At 32.4% G+C, this 27145-nt stretch overlaps 1 protein-coding gene across 13 annotated transcripts in view; it reads right to left on the bottom strand.

Moving 5' to 3' along the window:
* Nucleotides 1-21908, bottom strand: part of LOC143230363 (degenerin-like protein unc-105) — a 98856-nt gene extending 76948 nt beyond the window's left edge. For 2 of the 13 annotated variants that reach the window (XM_076463816.1, XM_076463808.1), the window contains exons 1-2: nucleotides 12881-13208; nucleotides 6414-6746 (exon numbers count right to left, since the gene is read on the bottom strand). The gene's annotated coding sequence lies outside the window, so the exon portion shown is untranslated. Of the gene's footprint in view, nucleotides 1-6413; nucleotides 6747-12880; nucleotides 13209-14528; nucleotides 14721-16376; nucleotides 16574-19361; nucleotides 19536-21696 lie in introns of those variants that run through there. The other 11 variants (XM_076463811.1, XM_076463813.1, XM_076463823.1 and 8 more) reach the window with 11 other exon arrangements.
* Between the last annotated feature and the right edge of the window lie 5237 nt (nucleotides 21909-27145).

The following is a 27145-nucleotide window of genomic DNA, read 5'->3' on the forward strand; positions in this document are numbered from 1 at the left end:
AAAAATTTTACTTTTACTCTAGTTCTAGCTCATGAAGCTATTTAAAAAAATTAAACTATAATCAGTAACTCTGAACTGTCAATTAAAATTATAAAATGACCAGTTCCTGCAATCAGAAGCCAATTCTTGGTACAATACCCTGCATTATAATCATTTGCTGTTTCATTCTATAATTAGGTAAATATTTAGTTTATGACAGATAGCGATATATTGTTTCAACAATAAGCTTAACTATTTAACTGCTGGAGAAGCACACATCATACATACCACTACGATTTACTACTTAAGCCACGTGAAGATTTGTATTGCCAATTAATCTTTATGTTGTAGTAGAACTGCTTAATTTTTAAAATATAACAACCCATCGTCATGTGATCATAAAAATAAACATATAAAGCTGGTACCCATTTGACTTTAGTACAAAATTGGTCTCAAATGCTGATAAGATTTCCAAAGTTGTTCATAAATTAAGCCTAAATGAAACAGTGTGTTTTCATTGTGCTGTCCAAATTGTTATTTGCAAATTTCTGCTGTTTAACAGACTCTGCAGCTCTTCACCTGTGAGTAACTCAAATCTTACACTATAAGTTATGTATTATACATTATTCATTTTATGGATTTAAATACTTTGTTTGTAGTTAAGCTTAAATGAATAAGTGTGTTTTTCACTGTGGTCAAAGCTCTTCTGTGACGTCATACAGACATAAGAACAGCCTTGGTAACTGGGCAACAGTGCTTCTATTTATTGCCCAACTTTTACGGCATTATTTAAAATGTTTCACACCGTGCGATGTGCTCTTGGCAAATTACGACAAATAATTCACACAGCGATACAGAATAAATTTATATTTAGATTATCCTTTATGAAATATAGCCAGTAAAATCTAGAACGATCACCTATTCTTCACGACACTGATTTTATATCCAGCTCCGGCTTTAGTTAGATGCGTTCCAAAACTGTCGTCCACCGAAGAAACGCATGAAGACATTATACCAAAAATATTTTGTTTCTATAATGGCTCATCATTAGCATTACCTTTAATTCTTCTGTATGAAACACATTCAGTAAAACCCCAAATAATCTTCGATACTTTATTATGATGATTTTATTTTGAGCTCCAGCTTTTAGAAAATCGGTGTTATGTTGCGAAGTAACTTCCCACCAGAGTTAGAAATAAGTTCGCTATGGTAGAGTATACTACATCTTTTTGGGTTTTATTCAATGTATTTTGTACAAAATAATATAAAGTAGTATTATCAAAGCGTTCTATGAAATAATATATTATTTAAGAAACACCCCATAATGAAAAGTGTTCTAAATTAAATATCACAACAGTTGTTGTTTTTTCAATGTAATCTTGAACTTTACTTAGCATATAAAGGCCCAGACAACACTTTACATGTATGTTTTATCGAAGGTCTTCCTAGAATTCTAACGAACGGCGACCATGTCTTCTTGTACCGCAGTTTATGGGCTTTTACGTAATCAACACACTGTCTCACGCAAACTGTCTTTCGGTCTTGCTGAAAGCAACAGTCAGCTTAGCAGTTCTCGGTTGGTATCCATTCCTAACGTCACCGAAGGTAATATATTCCGTTGATTTCGTTATCAAATTATCTTCGAAGAGTGGATAAACAGTAAACGCCAATTTAAACCACGTACTAAATCATGCGAGAGCACTCATTACCTAGGAGCTTGTTTCTCTGAGCGTCTACAGATTTGGCCGCTTTTCTCTCAAACCAAATTTTCATTGGAAAATTAGAAACATTCTGATCGTTATACTCCTGAACTGTTTTGAACCCATGTCACAGTACCAAAACCATGGATGGCTTACTTCGTGGTATTCCTAAGTGTAGAGTTACATACAGATGAGTCATAGTTGCAACGCTCAGAGGAACACTAATATCTAGCTGACAGTGAACAACACAAGTTTGAAGAAATGGGCCGAATCGTCTCAGTGCAGGAAGAAAAGTTTCTTGAAAACGATGTTAAGTAATAAAGATCAGGTTAAGAGATGTAATAGGAGTAAGAGAAGAGTTATACAAACCAATACAGTGGAACGTGAAATAAAATTGCCTGTATTGTTCGACTTTTTACAACAGTTATCTTCATATTTTCATACCAGTTTACAGTATTTTTATGAAAAAGACCAGCTAGTAGCAGATTTCAAATTTCAGAAATATCAAGTTGAACAATATCATGACAACACAGCAGGATAATTGTATTTTAAAGAATATTACAATCTCAAAGTATGGATTTCCAGTGACAAAGATTGAACAGTTAAAGAAAAAATACATATTGCGCACAATTTGACAGTTACATGAATAGTTATAGAAGTACATTTATGACAAGAAGGATTAACATAATGGCACATTGAAGCTCTAGAATTACACACAGTGTAATCAGTTAAACTCGTTGCCATACAATACACCTTGGACTATTTGTGGTCTCTAACGTATTCTAACTCTGGCACTACTCTAAACATCTTTAGTTAGTTCGAATGTATGCTGTATTTCTGGATCTAGTGGTTATATCTTAAGTCAGAGTTAATGTAATAGCACATTATAACCATGGAACGATTTTCTCAGACCTCTTCAGTCAGATTTATCAACACGGTATATTTTTGGATCTATCAATGCCCTCTTCATTCAGATCAGTTAAATACTTTATTTCTTCAACTATCAGTTACCTTTTCATTAAGACCAAATGCATACTATATTTCCTTAACTACTAGTGGTCTCTTCATTAAGACCAAATATACATCATATTTATGGAACTATTACTGACGTCTTCAGTAAAGCCAAATGTACAGCGTATTTTGGTACTACTAGTACCCTCTTCCATAAGACTTGCTAATACAGTATATTTCTTTTAAAAAGACCAATTATACTGTAAATTGTATTTATAAACTACTTATAGCTCCGTAATTATTTCAAACATTGCTTCGCCATTGTGGCTTCATTAGAGCTATTACTACCAGAATTGTTTGATGTAAAAATACATTTCATTAAACAGTTCAACAACCTCATTAGTCAGATAAAATATTCAGTTATTTCAGAACTTCTTGTAGTCTATTCATTTAAAACAAATGTTACTTTATTTTTGAAACCGGTTTGGTTCTCTTCAGTCAGATTAAATTGTACACTATAATTCTGAAGTTTTCCACTGCCTTTCCTTTTAAATACAAATATTGTTATTTTTAGTTATAATATTGTTTTCAACATCTTTTCCATGTGAAGTGATCCATATTTTAACATTGCAAGTTTCAGAAGTGCAGAAGTTTCAAGCCGAAGAGTATTTAAAAAACTGGACATTATTAAGTTCGTTAGAAGTTATTGTTTTTTGTGAGGTTTGTCCTTTACGTCGTATCATATGAAAATTTGACAACCATGGCCAAAATTGTCACTGAAATACGTGTTACTAAATACATACTTAAAACAATTTCTTTTTAAAGTTATCATTATTTACAGAACTTGCTAAATTCTATATAAAAAAAATCGCTTGGTGCGTGTGAAGTTACAAGATTTTCTTATTGTTATATCATTGAATTACTATGAATAACTGCTGTATGAGATTGCTGAATCTTGAAATACGTTTTAATGATAATTATAAAGTATTACTTCCAGTAAGTTTGTACTCTCACAACATAAAACAGTCAAGCGTGAAGAAACGCTGGTTATATAGCAGAAAAAGTAGAGTAAAACGTAAAAAGAACAGTGATTTCACAACATCCTTTGTTCCTCCTAACTGAACAAAAGTGAACCTTTGTGGGTGTTAACTGAAACCTTATAAAAATTTCAGTAAAACGTTTACTAAACTCATATTTCTCTCACTCGTGTACAATTATCTATTCAATTACAGAAACGCGTGTCCTTTTATAACAAAGCAGTCTTAAGTCTATATTATTTCCGTTACTTATACACATGGTTAGTAAAAGGATGAGTCACTTATAAACATATATATATATATATATATATTGACGCTTTCCTGTGTCTGCTGAATAGTAAACATGATCATTGTATGATGTAACTAAATATTACTAACGATAAATATATAATAATGTTGCCACCTATTGAGCTCTTTAAGTCAGCCAGTAAAAAGACGAGGACGTTAAAGCACACACGCCCCGTGATGGATATATAAAACGCACTGTAAATGTTTAAGTCATTTCCAGAGTTTTTTCCCCACAAAAAAATAATACATATAAGAAGAAGTAAAATTTTTCGTAGTAAATAACGACCTTGTAAAGAGCGATCGGCCGTTTATTCTCTTAATTCAAGAAACTGAAAATACAGAAAAATTGTTTAAAAACCCTATACTGAACTCCTAAAGTAAATAGATGAACAGTAAAAGGATAACACGTGGGTTGAAAAGTGTTTTTAAACCTTCTTACAGGCACATTAACATACCATGTTGTTTCTCCATTTCCTTCATTTACAAGCTGACTGTTAACCATTTCTAAAAGGATTTACTGAAGAATTACAATCCAGTTTTACTTTAATTCCTCAATGTTTAGAGTATCTTTAAATTTTACATTTTGTTCGTTATTGGTAGTATATATTATATTGTAATTATTTTCACCTGAAATAAGTCCTACATCATTTTCGTTCTAGATGTTTGAATAATTACCGGCATTAGACTTTAGTTGATCCAACATATAGATAAAAAACGTAAGAGCGAAGGAGATTTTAAATTATATTATTCATCTAGAGACGTTCTCAATTTTCAATACTAAGTTTAAATCTGTGCACACTAAATGTATATCCCCAAGGGCGCTTTAAAAATCGGAACGGCAATAGCTCTAACTAGTCTCAAACACCACCGTTATCTTCATATCACTGCTATGTCTCAAACTGTAGACATAAAATTCGCTGTTAACTTCTCAGCACAGCTTTATTTCTAGCTCGGCTGTGGCTTCAACTGTAGCCTGAAAAACATTGTTAACTTCTTAGCACAGTTACATCGCTAGGCATAACAAACTGCTCTATTCTCACATTACAGCTACAGTTAACTCCTCAGTTAAGAACAGATTTAGCTCTAGCTTCAATTATTTTTAGATGCATCATCAAATGGAGACCCGAAAATACTTTTCGTTTCTCATCAAGGATTTTTATCCAAAAATGGCTTCCAAAACTACTGATACTTTTAGCACAGATATAGCCCCAACTCAAAACTATTCGTAGCTTTTCAGCACAAAAGTAGTTTCAAAGCTGTTAGTTTCGCAGCTGCATCTAAGCTGAGTTATATCTGGAAAACTACAATAATCTAAATTGTAATATTAAAAACCATTGTTACCTTTCTTCTTTGCACAGTTACATATATATATGTGCTCAACGAACTACAGATTAGCTCTAGCTTCAACTACTTTTATCTGCATCTCCAAAAGGAAACTCAAAACCATTGTTAGACTCTTAGCACAGTAATACATTTAATTACAGACACAAAAACGAATGTTAGCTTCTCAGCACAGTTGCATCTCGAACTGGATACTCAAAACTAATCTTGGTTTCTCAGCAATTTGGCATCCAAAAGTACTAATACTATAGCACAGCTATAGCGCCAACTCAAAATTATTAAACTATTGCTACATTCTAAAGAGAAATGTAAGTCACACTTACGTATTCAACACTACTATAAGTTTCTCAGCACATCTATAGCTCCAACTGTTGTCTACCAAACTTCTGTGTTTCTCAAGTTTCTCATACAGCAGTATCTCAAACTGTAATCTCATAAACTACTGTTACGCTATCAGCTTAGCTGTAACTGTAACTGTTTCCTACTCTGTTAATCTTTCAACATATTCTAACTATAATCTCAAAAACCACTGTTAACTCCTGAGCACAGTTTTATCTTAACTTACAGACAGAAACATTAGTGTTAGCTTCTCGGCACAGCTGCAACTCCAACTGGAGACTGAAAACTACTCTTGATTTCTCAACATAGCTAAATCTCCAAATTTTCCCTCCAACTCAAAAACTATTCCTAGTTTCTTAGCACAAAAGTAGCTTCAATGCTGTTAGTTTTACAGCACAATTGTATTTCTAAATTTAATGTCAAAAACCACTGTTACCTTCTCAGCATAGCTATATTTCACACTGTAGTCTCAAAAGTTACATTTAACTTTTCTGTAGGGATGTACCTCCATCTGTAGTGTGTTACGTATTATAATTTATATTGGGCGAGTCTCCGACTTGTTATGTTACGTACGATACGTACTATTATTTCAAATAACCGGAAATTTGAATTTAGAAGTTAATTAAATGTTAATATGTATCAAATTTACGACACTTGCCAACAACATTAATACGCAAGTTTTTTTAATACAAATATCTTTTAATATAGAAAAGAAAATTTCAATTTTAATAACACTTATTACAAATAATTATTTATATACAAAAATTTGCAAACTCACAAACACTATCCAGTCTTCTGTCTAATCCGGAACTTAACATTTTATCGACGGTCCTGGTCCACGATGCGTAAATTACTTTTGTGTTAATACGCGGGTACATTTCACTTGACGGGAATGCTAGCTAGTTCTATTCTTGTTTGGCCTACCACGGTGTACAAGCGTACTTTTCACAAAGAAAGATAGATATCTAATGTCTTCGTAGGAATACTGGCGTCCGAGGTTAGCGTATCGACACATTTGTTCCTCCAGCTGCAGTGTCAAAACTACTATCATCTTTTCAAGTCTTATCTCTGAAATTTCTGTTTGCTTCTCACCATAAGTATACTTCCAGCTCTGGTTTCAAAAAATGAATAATATAACTATAAGTTAATTATACACATCTTAACGGATAAAGAGAGCTTACGCATAAGTCTCAAAACTTCCTGCTTCATTTAATGTCGCCATGTATTAACGTATTCTTGTGGTCAACAGTAATATATATCAGTATAATACCATTGTCAATGGTGTAAAGATTATCTTTAGCAGAAGATACAGATCCGAAATTATAAGGTTATTGATTTTCTATTTTATCCGTGTTTATACATATTAAGATTATTGACATCAGATAACAAGGTATTAGAAGACAAATTTGTCATGTTTCATCTAAAATGAATGTAAGCACTTGACGTCCAATATGACGAATTAACCAACAGACAACGTGTTTTCCAAATGTTTGTGCAAGGCCTGTAAATATACGTGGAAGCGCAATCACCAAGCCGTTTCCTAATTCTTCCAGAACAAAAGAGATGAAGTCAGGTTTGTCGTGATACCTTTGTTACGCCTTAGTACTCTTTCCCTTTTATTTCGAAACATTAATCAGTTTATCTTCTCAACTTAAAATACTTAGATTTTTAAAGATCACCAATTTGTGTTATTAACTTTATGATCTATGTCTCGATATTAATAATATTGCATAACAGCATAAACCATTATTTATTACGATCCTTTGAAGTTTTATCAATCACGTAATTTGTTTTTTAATTACAGCAACCAATTGAAGCTTCAGTATTTTATCCTTAAGTATCCCTTAAACGATATCTAAGAAATTAGTTTAAAACTTTTGAAATTTTGGTACCACAGCTAAATAAATGTAAAACTGGTAACGGTAAAAGCTTTGTCATCTGATAAAGTAAGAAGCGATAAGCTTTAGGTTGTTTGTAGTGTTAAGGCCCAGAATGGCCAAGTGGTTTAGTACTCGACACGTGCTCGTCCTTTCAGCCATGGGAGTGTTATATTGTGACGTCAATCCCACTACTCATTGATAAAAGCGTAGTCCAAGAGTTAGTGGTGGGTGGTGATGATTAGCTGCTTTACCTCTAGTCTCAAACTGCTATATTAGGAACAACTAGCGCAGACAGTTCTCGTGTAGCTTTGTGCCAAATTCTAAAAAAAGCAAACAAGCTGTAGCGTTAGAGTCAGATTGAAGGTTATAATCCAGTTAAAATCGCAATGAAAACTATAATACTTATTTAAGAAAAGAAATATTAAAGAGAATATCCTAAGTTTGCTGAACAATATTGTGAGTACAGCATGTGGTTTGTACATATAGTGCCAGATCAAAAGTAATAATCACATTATAAATCAGCATGAACATCTTGTATGTGGCTTTGGTAAATCTAACTTAAAACACACCCACAACAAATATAATTTCATATATAACGTGTTTATATGACATTGGTGTTTCGAGGTGAAAGTCGATAATACAATAATATGCGCTTATCTTACGTGAATGTGTGGACATTCGGTGATTTAAATGTCAAAGGACATATTCACAAAGGCATTCAACATTTAAATCCCGTGGTCGATAACACTATGACGAAAGAAATTTCACTGTGTATATATAAGACATTCGAAAATTCGAAGTCAAAGCAGCAAAGTTGAAAACGAAAATTATAATACACGTGTTTGAAAAAGCAAAATTGAAATTAAACTAGAAATTATCTTATATATGTTTTTTTATAACCAACAATGCGATTTTCACTTCTGGTCAATTGTTAAAATAAACGTGAACAGTGCTTAGATGAGTCCAAGGTGACATTTCTGCAATGTTAGGTATTATGATTTACCTTGTATGAGACTCCGGTTTATTATGTTAGGAACATTATGTATTAAGATTTCAAATAGCTGGAAAATTTAATCTTAATTTAGAAGTTATCTGAATGTCAATATATATCAAATTTATGATATTTGTCAACAAGATTGTTACACATAATTTTCTTTCTTAACAGAAATATATTTTAATATATAAACAACAACACAGTTTATAATAACGGTTATTACAAATAGTTATTGCAAATAATGGCTTATGTAAAAGACAAACAATACCGAGTCTTATATCTGGTCTGGAACTAAATATTTTATGGACGTTCATGGCAAGCGAATTAATTCTGTTTGTGTCTTGACGGCTACTAACTCGAAGCACTCGTAAATTTTCACCGATGACAATATTTAATGTTCTCGTAGAAATGCTAACGTTGGAAGTTAATTTACTGAAGTTAAACGGTTTGTAATGTTCGAAATCTATGGATTCGTAGTTAGATATCTGTAGTTTTCTGCTAGTTAGCATTTATCACAATTATAGCTTCCAATGTTTATTGTATACTGACCGAAGCTGACAAACAATATTATATTACTGTCTCCACCTCTTGCGATAGCTATTCTGGAAAGCTCATTAATATTTGAAGATACGGTATTGTTTTCGTAAAACATATATTGTTGGTTCTTACTCTCGAGAATCTTCTATAAATTTAGAGAACAGGCGGGACTTTGCGCAACACACATCCAAAAAAATATGTCACATGCGTCGACTTAAAACAAACGCATATATTAAAATAAATGTATAACAGCAAATCCGTAAGAGCATTCTGATGGAAGTGAACTGCTAAAGTAATACTTATTATAATACATAGGATCTTCTAACCAATTAGGCTAAACTATAATAAAAGAGGACGCTTTTGTGAATAAAAACTTACATAGAGTTGTTTTAAAATTGTAACCCAGACGAGCCGGTTAAATTTTCAATTATGTTGTTTTGGGATATAGTGACGTCAGAACTCGTTCATCGTCGTTGTATCACAGCTGGTTCAGAACGATTCACTTATTTTTCTCTACTTCTTGCATTAATGTGATAAGAAAAAATCTGTATGTTTTTCAATCAAAAATAACTAACTTATTTCAGGCATAGTTTCGATTGGAATACCTCTAGCTAAACTTTTATATTCCCAACGTAATTTTTTTTCGATCACAAGACGACATTATTATATGATGGACAAGTGACATCTGAAAGAATACTTTCGCCTGATATCCCCCTGTCTCATGATGACCAAATATTCATCATTTCGAAACCACAAACCTTATCTAATAATTAATTTGTCTTTTTTATTCACTTAGTATATGTTTCCACCATATTCTTTAGAATTTTAAAAAATCCAGTCACCATGATTAAACTTTCTGTAATTTGTCTAGAAACTGAAAACCTAAGGTTTCTAACATGTTTTGATTTTTTTTCTTCATAAGAAGTCTAGATATCTGATATGTTCTTGGTTTCCAGTTCTTCTTCAGAATGAAGCATCATATTAATCCATCAAGAACAGTTAGTGGATAAAGAAAAGACGACACGTTGTCTTGCGCATGACTAATAACAATCAACATGGGAATGTATACTTGAGCTCGTGACGTAAAGCGGGTGACGAACGCGTGTCTGTGCACACGCATTCTAGGTCTGTATTGCCCACATATGCCTACAGAGTCGGGTTTCACTACACTCGAAGCACCCTGAAAACCACACCGGAAATGACAACATGTTACCCTACTTGCAATAATTTCTCAGTCAAACTTAAGAAACTTTAAACAAAAGTACTAAGAAGAGCTTCCCAAGCAGAGAAACGTGAATAAGTTATTACTGGGAGAGTTGAACAAACTCCAAATAATATACTCTTCAAAAAAAGAAACGCAAAATGGATATTTTTGTTATTTTAAAGAGAAATGTATGTAATAACGTTACAAGCTCAGAGTATGTGATGTTACACGTGTTAAGGCACTGATTGTCAGACCAAAATGACAATAAAAGTTGTGCACTTTGAAAACGGAGGAAAACATCGGATTTTTCGCCAAAACGCATGCGTGTCCAATAAATTTGTTTGAGAGATTTGCATGTTATGCAAGTGCAACATGTGCAAAATCCCTATAAAAGTGACGGGTTCTCGGTTTCCATAGCTCAGTGTTAAGCCACCGACACGCAATACAGTTACGCCAAGACTGACTGAAACACAACGCAACAACGCCATTGGTCGATTGGAAGCAGGCGAATTTCTATCAGATGTTGCCAGAGCTGTGAATGTCCACCCAAGCACCATCACAAGGCTATGGAATCGTCACCAACAACATGGAACAACTCGTGACCGTCCAAGATCTGGCAGACCTCGTGTGACCACGCCCGCACAAGATCGCAACATCCAGTTACGTCACCTTCGGGATAGGACCACCACTGCGACGTCTACTACCTCAACCATACCAGGGCTGTGTGAGGACGGGCGTTGTCATGTTGAAAAACGTCGTTGACGTTCACCATGATGGGTTGCACATGGGGCCTAAGAATCTCGTCGACGTATCGACGGTCTGATCGAAAATCCTTCGTTCTTCCCTGGCCCTCCAGATCACCAGATTTAAACCCCATCGAACATCTTTGGGACGAGTTGGACCGACGTCTGCGACGGCGACAACCTCAACCGCAGACTCTATCTCAGCTTGCAGCAGCTTTGCAGGATGGGTGGACAGCCATTCCACAGGATGTGATTCGTCATCTCATCGCTTCCATGGGCAGGAGATGCCAAGCAGTTATTGATGCTCACGGGGGGCATACTCGTTATTGACGTTGAGTGACGTTAAACTTCACCTAGTGAGCGTGGACTTCGCCTTTGCAGACTTTGGATGTTCAGCAGTGAATGTGCAAAGTTTCACACATGTCATACAGAACTACCCGGAATAAACTTGTTAACAATGTGTCTCATATTTTGCCTTTTGCGCTTCTTTTTTTGAAGAGTATATTAAAAGAAATCAAAAAGCTGAACTTTCCCGGTACACTTTATCAGTAAATATTCTGTTTTCGTGTTGTTGCATACAATATATAAGGTGAACTAAGGACTAGCCACTTACGTTTACAATGCATTTCAGGAAATAAAAAAATAGATAAAACTTCGTGATTATGTAATTAACAAATAAGTGCAGTGATTCTTCTACATACTTCAAAAACAAAATAAAAATACACTTTTAAATTACACTGAGTTAGAAACTACTTGCACTGTGAAAAGTATAAATATATATTTAGATAACAATATGAACCTTGTTATGCATAGCGTTAGTCCACCATTGAGTTTTTATCCTTCTCTTTTGTTAGTAATAAAAGCACATTACCTATAAATTAATTTTTATTAACCAAGATGTTTTGTGAAAACTAAAGTGACAGTTCACAATGGTCATACCAATGTTTCAGCTGTGTTATATCATCAGGCACTAGACCATCTTACGGGTGGGGCAGAAAGAACAAAGGATCCTGACCACTTTGGCACCCAAAACAAAAAATCAAACAAAGCATTGTAGGTACTTGTACTTATTAGGGAAACACATATGCTATTCAACTGCCCAACACTCCCTCTCACCTAAATCCGCTCCTGATAAGGTAAGAAGTATAACTACATCTCTTTTTTTTTTGTCAAGTCTAGAACGTTGCCAGACAGATTATTTACAACTATTATCTCTACATAATTAGATTAACATATATATATAAAATTTAAATATTAGGAGACTAATGTAAAGAAACTCAAATATATTAAAATGTTAATAACAACACTAACTCGTAATAGATCTTAGTTCAAATCATTTTTATCCTTCATAATTGTGTTAATTAGATTTTATCAATCTACCATTGAGGCACCAGAGCTATTGTCAGCTGTAATTCCATTAGCGATACATGATATTCAAGCAACGTATAGGAGTTAACAGGTAGACCTAAATCGTATCATAAAGCATCAGTTTACTACAGCTATTCTTTACGCATTTATAAATCATAAGAAAAATATAGAAGTTAAAAGATTCATTTAAATATTATTTCGTAGATATCGATATAAAACTACCCCCAAGATTATTACGTTATACAACTATCCCGAAGATTATTAAATTATCTTTTCTGCATAAGAGAGGACAGCTTTGGGATCTTGTTGTGATGGGAAAATATCATTCTCCAATTATATAAGTTATATAGAATGTATATAATAAAGAATAAAAAGTGAAAGACGGATATATTTATAGCTATTATGGCTTTAAGCCGTTCAGAATCAGATTATCAAGGGTAAAATATATTAAAATACAGCTCTGATGATGGTATCTCTGTTACCTGAACTAGTCGGCTGTAATTAATAATAAATATTTACCTTTTATCAAATTTGTAATTTCATTACCACTTTCAAGCTACTGTAGTTATGCCGAGATCGTGATATATCTTGAAAACTATTCTGGGCTGTGATAGTCATATTGAAGTGCTGCAGACCAACTAGAATATTACATGTTAGCTGCTTCCCTTAGGTTAAACAAAATTAACAAGTTATCAAGCTGCACGAGATAACCAATGTAATTTAATTGGGCTCTTAACCTTGCTTGTTGTTGCATCGTGATTCACAGCTGTCCGTAACTTCCTAGTACCCTTTATAGTTAACTTCTCAGTGCTGACGTGACTTAAGTTAACCTTACTCTACCTAATGTTTAGTCCCAATGGCTGTGATACAGCTACAGTGGCGCCATGATCGTTGTCATTTCGTTTAAAAACAAGCGCACCAACATTTTTTCATTGAACATATAAATCATAAGCTCCAGTAAAAGATTTATTTCTAGACTTTAGAGTAAATCATAAATCTTAAACACAGTAAATTTCTAAGTGAAACCGAAATCTAGAGATTATGGGGTCTCTGTGTAAAGTATAAAGTTAGTAGTTCTGGTTCCCCTAAGCATATTATAAATTCAGACATTCTTGATCACTCAGTAAAGAACCTGAGGATTCTGAACTTCTGTATAGATAAAAAATGTGGGAATTTTGGATTTATGAGCAGATCAAACATTTAAGAATGCTGGATCATGTAGAGAACAGTAAACACGGGAAGTCTAGACTTATGATTTGTTCGAAATATAAAAAATAACACAAAGCTGCTAAAGTTATAAAATATCGAACTTTCTTATTTTAATGGAAGAATAGGAGATTTATTGATGGAACAGAAAAACAGACATTTGGCTTAATAAAAATACGAGGATTCTGGACTTTGAATTCATGAAATAATCGAGAGATTTTATAGAATATGAATCTCATATTTTCTTTTAATAAAATGAAACATGTGAAGATTCTGTAAATAAAGCTATCAAGAATAGGTAATAAAAATAATTCAAAACTATGAAGTAACAGATCATGTGACTTAGTATTAAGTATTAAACAGATAAAAATCTTAAACTCACAAAACACTAGGTAAATCAAACATTTGAGAATTAGAAACATTGAATACATTAAAAATTATGTATGAAATATTAGTTTTATCAGTTATTTTAGAAACTAAGTAACACAAACAATGTTAAGTATTTAAGAAGTATGAAGTGCTAGTCAGATCAGTTATTTTTAGATAATGTAGCGCTAAGTATATCAGATATTTTAGAATAGGAAATTCCAAGTTAAAATAGATATTTTCAAAACATATAGTAGTAGATATACCAAACATTTACAATAACAAAGTGCTAAATATATTAGTCATTTTCAAACTATGAAGTAATAGTTTTACAATCATGAAATACTAATACCATTAGACATTTGGAAACTACATAGCATTAATTACGTTAAACATAGTTTTGTTGATATCTTAAATTCTGTATGCTTTCCTTTTACTAAATAATGATTCTTGTTATTTGTCAGTAATACTGTTGGTTAAGCTTTATCTGTTAATTTAAATTTAATCACAGAAAATAAAAAAATACGATTTGGCTTAGTTTGGATAATTAACCTATTTATCATTTCCTACAGTGAGTAGGATTTCATATTTGTACCTGGAGTTGATTTACAGTTGTCTTCGTTTTTCTATTGCTATTTTGGTTGAATCCAACGGACTCGCATTTTTGTTTTCAACAATGACAACTGAATCACAAGCTTGTTCACATATGGTGATCGTGTCTTCGATTTTGCCCACCATACATAAAAGAAAGGTTCTGAAATGTCTCTTCATTAGCAGCCGTCCTTGCCTATTGTTTGAGATGGTGACAATTTGTTTAAATGATAAAATGTAACGTGAATCATGACTCTTAGCCATTTAAATCATTTCTTCCGTTTCAAATAAATTTACTTTTAGTTAACCCACGTGACAAGGTCTTTAGTTTGTAGAACATCAAAAGTTCAGCATTAACTGCTGAAATAAATGTTATGAATCATCATAGTTTACTGTAATCTGCTATGGAGCGACTAATGCTGGCTTCTGTAATTCAGATACTGGAACCTGACAGAAGAGTTCTGTGCTATATTTAAGCAATTAAATAGATTAAATATTGAATAAATGAAAGTAAAAAAAAAAGTCAATAACAACACAATACTGTGGTAACGAAGAAACACTTTATCAAGAGAATATCAATATTTGCATAAATTAGCCTTTAATATATTTGAAAACCTATAATAGCTTGCATTATTTATATTTTAATCAACCACAAGTGTAAGATTCATTTCAAAATGGTTAGATTTTCATGAAGCTTGGACGTATGATTAAATTTCCAGTAAGCTTTGTAGTCGTGACACCAATTTGAAAGATAATAATAAATAGCTTGACCACAATATACGTAGTCATCAAGGAACGTAGTTTCAATTTATTTTAACATTGCATGTTTATAATATTTCAATACCACACCATAAGCTACAAATATAACTTTCAATACCCCTCCATTTCATACTGTGACTGACTAATTAAGCATATCCATTAAGTTTTTCTTGCTTATTTTGCAAGCATATATCATAAATAGGGCGAATATAAATATATATAAATACAACGTATAATATACAAAATGACTCAAAAATTAAGATTTCTAAGCGGATGAGAAGCCTGAGCCTGATTAGCCGAGTATATTAATAACTGTGTCGGCAAGAAACTAAATACACAAAATCGTAGAATAGACAAATTCATCAAACTATACAGACACTAAAATACAGAATAACTAAAGCTTTATGGTGGTGATAATAACAGACATTCATAAGTATGGTTATCAGCATAATGTTGATTAACACTACATCTGGTGTCTTAGAAGTGAAGGTCAGGTTTTGTTTTTTTCAGTCAACTGGTGCAAGGCAGGCTGCCAAGTTAAACGAACTGCACAACAAGTTAAGCCCTGGATGAGCTACAGATGTGATTTTTACTACATGGGTATTAAATACCAACATTCAAGGCCAGAAATCTCGACAAAGGATAACTAATCAGTGTTGGAAAAAATATACTTCACACTAAGCGGCTGGGTAGTGTCCAAAAATTGTACCAAGTTGTCTTGCTGTAACACAAAATTAAACCTTCTTTCTTTACATTGCTCTGTTTAGAATAAACAACGTATTCAGTCAGTTCTGATTTAAGGGGATTGAACATTATTCTACTTCACATGCGACAGAAGTTGAAGACAGTACAACACGGATCACTGGTTATTTTAACACACTCAAATGCATATAAATTATGTGTAAAAGTATTGTATAAACTAAACTAAAAAGAAAATCGACGGGTTATTAACGTCCTTTGTGGAGAAGAAGGGTGGGAAAACCGCCTGGGATGCTGCGTTGCTAGTAAAGCACAAGATATTAATAGAAAGCGACAGGACAAGAGAGAGATTCCAAAAGTAGCTTCTCTTCAGCTCCTTGCCAGCTGGCCCTACCTTATAAGGACAAGGATCAATGTGGTCCAGAGGTAGACAGACTGTCGAAGTGCGAAGCCGGTAGCTTACAAGCTCAAGCGCCGCAAAGTCGAGCTTTGCTCATCTGAAGCTTCCACAAGGTATTGTTGAATTACAGTTAGGGGAGGGCCCTAGCGTCGGCCCGGATTTATAACGTCCTGTTGCATGTGCATGCTGACGCACATTTCACGAACTACGTCTGCGAGTGCGGTGGTCAGTGTGTGAGAAAAATTTGGAAAGAAGACAAAGCGGTTAGGAGTTAGTTTTTCGTGTTCTATTGGACGTTCTTGCTAGTAATTGTACTTATGTCTCGTCGACTTTTTCATAGCAATTTTATTACTGGTAAAGTTTTCTATCTTCATATTTTGTTACTTAAGATAATTTCTAAGTATTAGCCTGTACTTTAAGTTTAGGCGTAAATAATGCAAATAAATACTTTCTTCAAAGTTTTCGTTACTATTGCATGAAATTTTATTAATTTAAGCTAATCTAGTAGATATGAAATACCAAAATAATTACTGATACATAGATGATATCAAACTTAAAATGTTAATTTTATATTTTTCTTTCTCAGTTTGTGGAAAGTTATTCTAACCATAGAATTATTTCAGGTTATATTAATTTGGAGCATATGGTCACAAATACCCTTTTCTTTCCTGGAAGCACGTTTATGGTTTTACACTTGTTTGTTAGATTATTTATAACTAAAATAGTTCAGTCACTATATGTCAACTGTTACATAGCAATAGATTATAGAATAAATGAAGTTGAGAGACAGTATTCTTCTTTTCTTCAGTTAGAAACTTTTAATAAAATATGTTATAAAACGTATTAGTTTGAACAGTAATTGTGTAATGAAAGACAACAATTAAAGAAGGTGTACACCCTTGATATGAACCAAGTTTAGACCGAGCTAATAAAAGTAGTGGAGCTGCACTAACTTCCGCACGAACGATAAGATAAAAAAAATAGTTTGATACACTGTGTCATAAGATGATATATCTTGAATAATTTCTTGCTTGATGAAAATAATTAATTTCATCCACACATCGTATAACAGGACATTATACAGAAAAATAGGTTAATGTTTGTTTCATTTATGATAAAAAAAGACTATAGAGTTTGAAAGTAGTCGAATATTGTGTTTCCTTTTAGCATAATTTAATAATTTAACGTATAGATAGCTAACTTAAAATGTTAAACATTATTTTGTATTTATTTTTATTTTTATTGATATAAAGGAATTATTACACTAATTTATTATAAAAACATTATTTGGAATTATTGTTACAACACATTTTCCAAGCACGAACTACGGGCAACATTGCACTAGATGTTCTGTAGTTAAGTGAACGAATTATACATGACTCCATGTTTTATAATTTGTTATTAGCTGTAGATAGCTTATGTGAGGTTGCTACATTGTTACTAGATTTGTATGGTTTTTAAGTTGTGTGTAGTTTATGTATAGCGGTTAAACAGTATGAGGAATTATGTGATTTTAAATAAAGCTTTTAATTGGCAGGGGAGTCGCAAGAGGGTTGAAGGGTGCCAACAAACCCCTTTTAGATCACAATAAACAGTTATTTCACGAGCCGATGTAGTTACTTGCAAATTAAATGAGAAACTAATATTCTTAGCACATCCATAACTTATTTAAACTTACTGAACTGCCGAAAGTTCAATTTCTTAGTAGCATGTGAACCAGTAAGTACTGTACCGTTCTACATCCTACTGACAATCAAGTGCCATACTGTAAAGTCGTGTTCTAGCCAGATTAAGTCCTTCATCTTTACTTTCCAGCTGTGACAACTAAATGCACTTTAGAAAGTTGTGGTTATTTGTTCACACCTACATACAGTTATCGCGTTCTATACAGAGAAAGAGGGAAAACGAATGTGTTAACATAAAGAAAATATACTTTTACAGATAAATCCCTTAAATAACTACGATTTTATTATGTTCTTTCCTTGGAAACGTTTCGAGCAACCGCTCTTTTTGAAGCCAGACTCAAGCATGTCCGTTAATAAATAAGTAAATATATATATATATATATGTATTATAACCATACATTCTTAAGCCATAAACAAAACAAAGTAAAATTAAGCAAAATGCGCTGCATATGTTTAAAAATATCCTAGTGTACAAGTTACAATGTGGGATTATAAAATGTATCCTAGATTTTGGATAGTAGGACACACATTGCGGTGAGAATACACTCACATACATTATAACAATAATGCTTGGTATAGTAGACTTGATGGTTGTTAAGCATAAAACTCTGTCCACCACGGCTTTCGAACACCGATTTTTAACGTTGTGAGGCTGCAGATTTAGCGCTGAGTCACTGGGATGGGGAAGAGGAGAAGAAACATGCACCCGAACTGACACCCTAAACAATTCTTGGCGATTACCATCACTGATATTTGGTTTTGAATAATTGTTTGGTAGATTAGGTAATATTTTGAACTGTGAATAGTTTATGGTTATGAAATATGTGTAATTACTAAAGTTGTAAGGAGTAAGCCATTGCTCCTGAGCTAATCTCACCAGTTTTTATTTTGTCTTCTCATTGGCTTTAACTGTATACATTTATCTCTATTTCTTTTCTACCAGGTCTTTGTTGTTTTTCTTGTTCTGTTTGTTTCTTACATGTGATTCAACCCATTACTTCGAACTAGATATGATCTACAAATAACGGTTTCTTTTTTAAAGGTTTCATTTACTTATATTGACTTCTCTACTCTATCTTGGATTGTTCCTCCACGCTCCACTAGACCTGATTCCCCAAGCTTCAAAGCTATTTTAGTCTAGAGTTCTTCCCTACAAGGACTTATTAATTCATGTGTTCCAAAGCTATCTCAGTCTAAAATCTCTTCACCACCAAGCTTAACTCTTCAAGCTACACACTAGTCATAACTAAGGTTTCTCCTCCATTAGAACTGAAGATTCGAGCTACAGGCTTACCCGAATTGAGGACTTCTCTACCAAGGCTGACTCTTTGATATCCCAAACGTCTTTCAGTGTTGGATTTCTTCTTCATCTGTCCAAGCTCCAGACTTATCTTAATATTTCTAGCCTCTTCCGGGTCCCGTGCTTCCTTACTTCCCATATTGTAGTCATGCTCTATGGAATGTAAAGAAGTATGGAGCTCTGAATGAGAAAATCAACAAGAGTGGAGTTATACCTATCCTGATAAACAATTCACGGTATGGCTATGCAGTTTTTGCTCTAAGAACAAATTGAAATTAAATTTATTTTAAGGTGAGAAATGAAGTACATTATTTGATGACATATATTTGATTTCGTTTTTATAGCAGTTTATTCGAGCGTTTTTGTTTTGTTTTGTTTTCGTGATTAAAACTGGAGAGTTATCTGGTAGCCAGAACAAGTGTTTACTTTCAGTACAAAACTTTTCAGTCATCTCTGAACAAGAAATATAACAATCGTACATGTTAACTTAACTGATTAGTGGACACTGAATAGAACGTTGTACAGTATAAATTAGAAAGTGGGGCTTCAAGCTCTTTTCAGACCTGGATAGGTAAGGCTTAATAATATTTTTATCTGTGAATGTTCAATTTGCATAATTTATGTATTTAGTGTAAAATAAATTTTTTGAAACCTATTCTGATGTTTCCGGGTATTTTTTTTAAAAACTTAACAGTGTGAACTGGTGACAAGTTGCTTTCTCTCTAGCCTACTATCATTTCTTCTTACAGGAATGCATATTCAGGAATAGTCCTTCCTTAAAAACTTAAAAACAAACGAACAATATTTCAATTGTCTGTGTATTTTCCACACCAGTTGTTAGATAGTATTCTCAGAATATTGCTAATTATTTTCCACAAATGATCTTTCTCTCTCTCTCACACACACGCACACAAAATGACGCTTTGCCTGATGCTCATTTCGGTGTTAACCAATCACAGTTGTTTGCTCACTGTTTAAATAAGTCACGCAACGATCAAGTTAACACGTTAATTGTTTCCCTACGAAGTCGTTACGCACTTTTTTATGATATATTTGCTTAGTTATGCGAATCGAATTTTAAATTTGAGCATCATTTTGTATAATCGATGATCTTTTAATTTACAGTAACCATATCTCATTATGGTTTTCTTTCTTTTGAAAACGTATGATATTGGGCGCCTTCAAATCTAGCATTTTTAAAGGGTGTTTGGAACATATCTCATGTTTGACGTTTTCAACCTCAAGGTAAATTTCGTGATACAATTCCAAAAGTACCAGACATGAGCACTTCAGGAGGAGGACATTCGGTCAGCATCAGTCACCACCTAACGGTTACTTTTAATTCGATAGCGTCAGCACTACTGAAAGACTGAAATATGTTCGAACTTTAAATCTTTTGTTCTGGCTATATTTACCACGCCGGCTGATAAATGTTTACTTAACAGTTTTTTTATATGTTTGTTTTTCATAGGAAAAAGTTCCATAACGATTTGTGGGACTTAATACAAAACGCTTAACGATAAAACGAAAAACTAATACTTATTTAAAAATATCGTCTGGTAGAAATTGAAATAAATCAAGAAATGTTTTTGAAAAGTTAGGCATTTAGATATAATTATTCACGTGTTGTTGAAAAGTTATAGTTAGATTACTGAAATTTGCTAATGATAAAAATTATCATACAAAGGTTTTTTCTACTTAAGGAATAAACATTAAATATTTAAAAATGTTAATTTTTCTTATACACAGTAATAATATTCAGGGAAAACACAATTACTTTTTGTGACAAAAGATAAACCTTATTAATTTAGTTAAATTTAGTACAACTTTTTCCAAGAAATGACGAACATATATATTTTGTAAATATATGTTTAAACAACCTTTGATAAAATACTTAACACCTTTTATGACTTATTTAAGTTAAACTTATGTCTTTTTGTGACTATTCTGAAAAAAAGTCTATTGACTACGTATTAAACATTTTACCATTTTAAATATTGGTAGTGCTCTAAATCTGGGTTGTTAATTTAAGACTGTTTTAAACCTACATTAACACGTTTAAACTATTTTAAAATTGCATTATTTTTAACCGTTTAAAATTTGTGGTAATGGTTTACAATTGCTTTACACAGCATTGGTTTAAAACTGTCTACAACTATGTTAGTACCTTAGAACTGGTTTGAAACTGCTAGTTATTGTAAAATTTACATTAAATGTAGCGTTGAGTTAAAAAACATATATTTCAACTGTGTTTATAAATCTGCATTATAATATCGGGTTATTTTAAAAGCCTACATTAGAAACGTGATTGTTCAAAAATCTACATTACAACATTGGGTTGGTTTACAAACTCTCAGAAGAATCGGGATACATCCAAAACATATTAAAGAAACAATGGTTATTTAAAACTCGAACCTTTAAACTTGAACATTATGTTAAGAAGTCATAGAGCTGTACTAAACATTTTAAAGTATTCAACTTGCACCATATCTATTATTATACATGAAGGTTTTTATACTCGTAGGTTAAACAATACAAAATTTTAACAACTTGGCAACCTTCCATCACTATTATTTTTAAAAGCTTGCCACTTGGGAAAGCAGGAAGTTGGGTGTGGTTTATTCAATAAAACCCACCTACGTCATAAAATTAAAAATTCTATTCTAGAGGGCTAAGTGTACCAGAATGCTCAAAAATATATATAAAAAAGAGAAAAAATTACAAGACATGGAAATATCTCCTGCTTATTGTTTATGTGTAGTATGTTGTTTTTTTGTTGTTGTTTTTAAGGAAGGTACAACTTTTATGGTCGTAAAAGAGGCCACGATATTTTTTTCACAGCATCAACAATCCTAAAGGCATCTCAGGACACGAAATTTGTGGAAAAAGTGGCATTTATAATGGTGTTACAGTCTTTCAAGATTTCTATTTTGATAGATTGTTTGTCCGTCGTCTCGACGCCAAACTACGTAACAATAAATGCTTTCAGTTCTTAATCTGAATACGGTCAGCAAGTGATGAGTGTGTGTGTGTCTATATATGTATAAACACAGTGATGACGTAAGGAAATCACCCTATCACTCTCATAAAGCTGAACTTAGATGATTTCCTAACCATCTTGCTGAACAACGTCTACTGTTTTATCCATGCATGATTTACTTACACTAACTGCGTACACGTAAGATTCAAGCCAAGCGACTGGATGGAGGATAAGACAACAAATCGAGGGGTCGTGTAACAAACTAATCATAGAAACAAAAACGATGTTAAATCATTCATTAAAAATTTGATGTATTAATTTTACATAAAATTGTGAAGCTATATATGACCTCAAATGACTTACAACCACTTACGATAAGTGTTTAACTTATAAAAATAGAATATTTTTGCAATGTAGTTACGAAAATACAATCCATGTTTAATTATTTCCCTGCTTTGAACACACACTTTCATCTCGTGTACTTCCATATGCACAAGTATGGATTAAAATATCAATAGTTTATATTCATTAAAAATAAAAAAACGTTGCTTACCACTTCTAAACTTTCGGAAATAAATGTATTTTACTTAATATTTCTTGCAATCTAAGAACCTAATCACGAGAAAATGTTTCAGATAATTATCCATAAAAACTTCAAATGACAAGTAACAAGCAAATTATTATACAACACTACATAGTTTAAAGGTATCTAAAAAAAGCCTTGCACAGAGATGTTGTTTATATATAAATGTATTAGAGAAGAGTCTGTGTATTTCTTTCAGCACAAAATGACATTGGGACATTTCTGTGGCTACCACAGGGTATAGAACGCCGGATTTTAACGTTGTAAGTCCGTATACAAATCGCTGTTCCACCATTATTTTATGTTAAATTATTTTAAGGCTCAAGAACTCGACCGTGATGAGTATTTGTTGCAGAGGATCATAGAGTTTATTCAATAAAGTATGGTCATGGAGAGTATTTCAGGGCCATTTATTCTGAATTACATAAATCGCTTTCCTCTCAATCTTAAATTGCTTTTATTTATTTATTTCACAATTCATGATTGATGTGATTTGAATATAACGCATAGCAATGTGTAGGATGATGCAAGGATCAATGGAACCTGTCAGATTTACATTGTTCTTACAGTAGCTTCATTTAGGGATAGGCTTGATATACTGATTGAGAATGATGGAAAGTGCCATCTCTACACTTCCATGAATAACATTCGTGATTTTCAACATGCCGTTGGTGATACTTATTTTCCCTTAGATAAGTACTTTTAAAGATATTTTTTGCATAAAGAGCTTTATTTATAAATACACTGTACCCCCGTTTAAAAAGTAGTACTTTAGTAAATAAGTATACAGTTCACTGAGACGTTTGTAACAGATAGTTACTGAACACGGCTAACATTAAGCAATTTTTTGTAATAATCTGGTTATGGTTAATGTTGGCCAGTAACTCTTAATCATTTGGTGATGGTTAACATTGACCAGTTGCTTGTATTCATTTGTTTGTGATTAACATTAACTAGTGGTCTGTAATCATCTTGTCTTCGTAGCTAATGTTTACTTTAATAACCTGCAGCTGACAATTAAGACAAGGACACTAGAACAAAATGTCATCTTAGCGAGTTTTGCAATTTGAAGAAAAACTAAAGAAGCCTTTCACATTCACTTGGATAAGAACCCTATAAACCCAAGGTTGGGATTTACCGTTTTAAACAAACCAAGCACTGATATAATCAGAACTTGATTACCTGTATAAAAACAACAACATAAATGCAACATTTGAACTTTGCATAAAAAGGCAGAAAAGATGTAAAACTAACAAGACAAGGGGATTATAATAAGGATAAATGCTACTTGGTATCAATAAATAAGTAAACACATTTACTCACGTTATGCATATACATTTATTTTGTTATTTCATATTACTTATGTTTTTTTAGTGTATTGCTTTATCATTAAGCCTGGTTTTAAATAAAAACAAGCAATTTCTAACAAGCTTTTCGCGACTAATGCTGATTTAAGTTTTAAGCAAATGAATAACATTTTAGCATTGAAGTCAATTATTCATGTTCTTAAGAGACCTAGTTTAATTTCACTCATGTCACACTTAATACAACATATAAGGATTTTTTCATGCTCTATTTACTCGTTTTAGTGCGAAGCTACACAATAGGCTATCTGTGCTCCGTTTACCGTGGAAAATTGAACTCCGAGTTTAAGTGTTACAAGTTCGTAAGCTTACTACTGGCCGTCACACAAAATTTCTTCATGAAGTGTTTTCGTAAGATTACGATAAGATTTATATATTAACCATTATATTTTAAAAGCTAAACTGTAGAAATACAAATGAAAGAAAAACTGATGTAGTGAAATAACGATAACAGTAAAGAATTAAATTAATTAAAATTTTCAGTCAACGTGGATTTAAGATAATGTTTATAGCTTATTTAAGATAATGTTTATAGTCTATTTAAGATAATGTTTATAGTTTATTTCATTTCAAACATATAACCACTTGCGAGTTTGTGTTTTTGTTTTTCTCCAGCACTGTGAAGGGAACAATATATTTGATTTTGAAAGGATATATTTAATTTTGAAATGATATATTTAATTTTGAAATGATATATTTAATAAGTAGCTCATAATTCTAGATGTTATTAAGTCATGTACTTATCATCTGCTTAAGTAATAAATAAAATTTACCAACTGATTTAATGCATATCAAATATAAAAATAATAATAACTCAGTACTCTAAAAATAAAAAAACACAAATATATATATACATATCATGTTGAAGATAAAATTACAAAAACAAACTATCTGCTGTTGTAATGTAATAATTTGAGCACTCAATAACTTAATGTAGTTACTGTGCTACTTAGTAATTATTATAAGGAGTTAAATGCATAGAGGAACCAGTCATATTCGCTCTCTTCTTCTCTTGTACTCAAATATTATAATTTTCTGAAATACATCTAGCACTAGATGACTGAAGTTTACTGATTTTTTTACAATAACCATATGGACAAAAATTACTTAACGACAATTAGTTGTTATAAATACAACATAAGTTTAGTTTTAATATAATAGACGCGATACAACACTAGATATAAACTAATGATAATTTAAAAATAAACATCAAAATGACTCAGCTAATTCGGCATTCAGCCATTTATTAATCTGCCAAAAGTTGGCGACACATCTGCCTGTTAGATTTTTTTTTTATCGAGTAGTATGGTAAAATAAACCTGATGGCTTTTTCTTTAATTATACAAATTATATTATCAAGAAAACACACTTTAAGAAGCAGAGGTAATAAATGCATAGCAATAATTTAAGTTACAATCTTTACAAAAGTTTCAGTATTTCTGTCATGTTGCAATAAGAGCGAGTAAAGAAATAAAGATTCAAACTCACCTCTTTTGAATTGCGTGGGAGATGGTTTGTAAGCAAGCTCAAACAGCATCTCACTAAAAATAAAATATCTGCAACCAGCAAGAAGTGAAGGTGAAACAGGATGTTTTGTAAAATATTTAGAGCTGAGTATTATATTTCTTGTTCTTGACGTATATTATTTATATATTATTATGAAAGTAAGTCAACTGTAAAAATTAGAAACTTTTTAGGTTAGATATGATTTGGTTAGGTTATGAATTATAAAATTCTTTACTACGTATACTCGTGAGCAGCTCATGCTTTATGAAATTTAAATATGTAACTTGAGCTGGACCTTCACTGAGTGATTGTTTTTACTTATGTGTCGGATTCTTAAATTCTTAGCTAGAAATGTTTCGAATTGCAATGAAACAATAAACTTAAGTATAAGTGCATGCATGCTGTTATGAATTATAGTATAGAGACTGATGGTAGTTTTGTGGTTGCGCACTCGGTCACTCACACCGACTGAGCCCGTAGCGAGATGGTTCACTCTCTCCAACCGTGTACTACTTTGTCTCATTGCTGTGTCATTTATACAATACTTTTTAAGAAGAAATATATAGCTTTTCTCCTCAGTTCTTTGCCACAGTAAATATGTATTACATTGTCTTTTTCTTTCTAAGAAACTTACAGTTTGCTGAAAGATAGTAAAATAGTTTTAAGCCCTCCTGCAAAGAAGTGGGATGTCATGAGTATTGAAAAGCTTAAAGAGAGAAAAAGAAACATCTACAACGGCGTTTTGCCAAAATCGTTGAACAGTACCAATACAACTTTACTGCAAAAATGTATAGATAAGAAAAAGATGTTTACTTGTCGTTGTAACGAATGAACAATTAAACTGATTATTTAAAAACTGTGTAATGTTTAGAAAGATCAAGAAAAATCAAACAATTTCATATTCATAACCTTTGGCAGATAGTTTGTTGTACTGAATATAATACTGTAATAGCTTTTTCAATTATGTTTCAAAACTAATATAGAACTGTAAACTTTGTATATTAACCCGATGCTTGAAAACACAGTCACTAAAGCATTGTTTACAACATCGGAGTAAGTTCAGCCAGTTAAATGACAACCACAACCAATACAAAATCACGGTGAAATGGAATGCGTCAGAACTACATTTTACATCTTTTAGTGTTTTGTAGGTAATGTTAGGCCCCTGAAACTTTATTACGTTGGTGGAAGAGTATGTAACAGCCTTTTCCAACGCAAAATATTATTACACTTAGATCATAATGTGTTCAGATCGTGGGCTTGGAATTTTCAAATTTCTTTTTTATTGAATGATATTGGAAAAAAAAACCCAACAAATATGGCTTAGTTTTGTAGAGCAGTAGAG

Source organism: Tachypleus tridentatus, chromosome 10, assembly GCF_004210375.1.
Source record: "Tachypleus tridentatus isolate NWPU-2018 chromosome 10, ASM421037v1, whole genome shotgun sequence".
Classification (NCBI taxonomy): domain Eukaryota; kingdom Metazoa; phylum Arthropoda; class Merostomata; order Xiphosura; family Limulidae; genus Tachypleus; species Tachypleus tridentatus.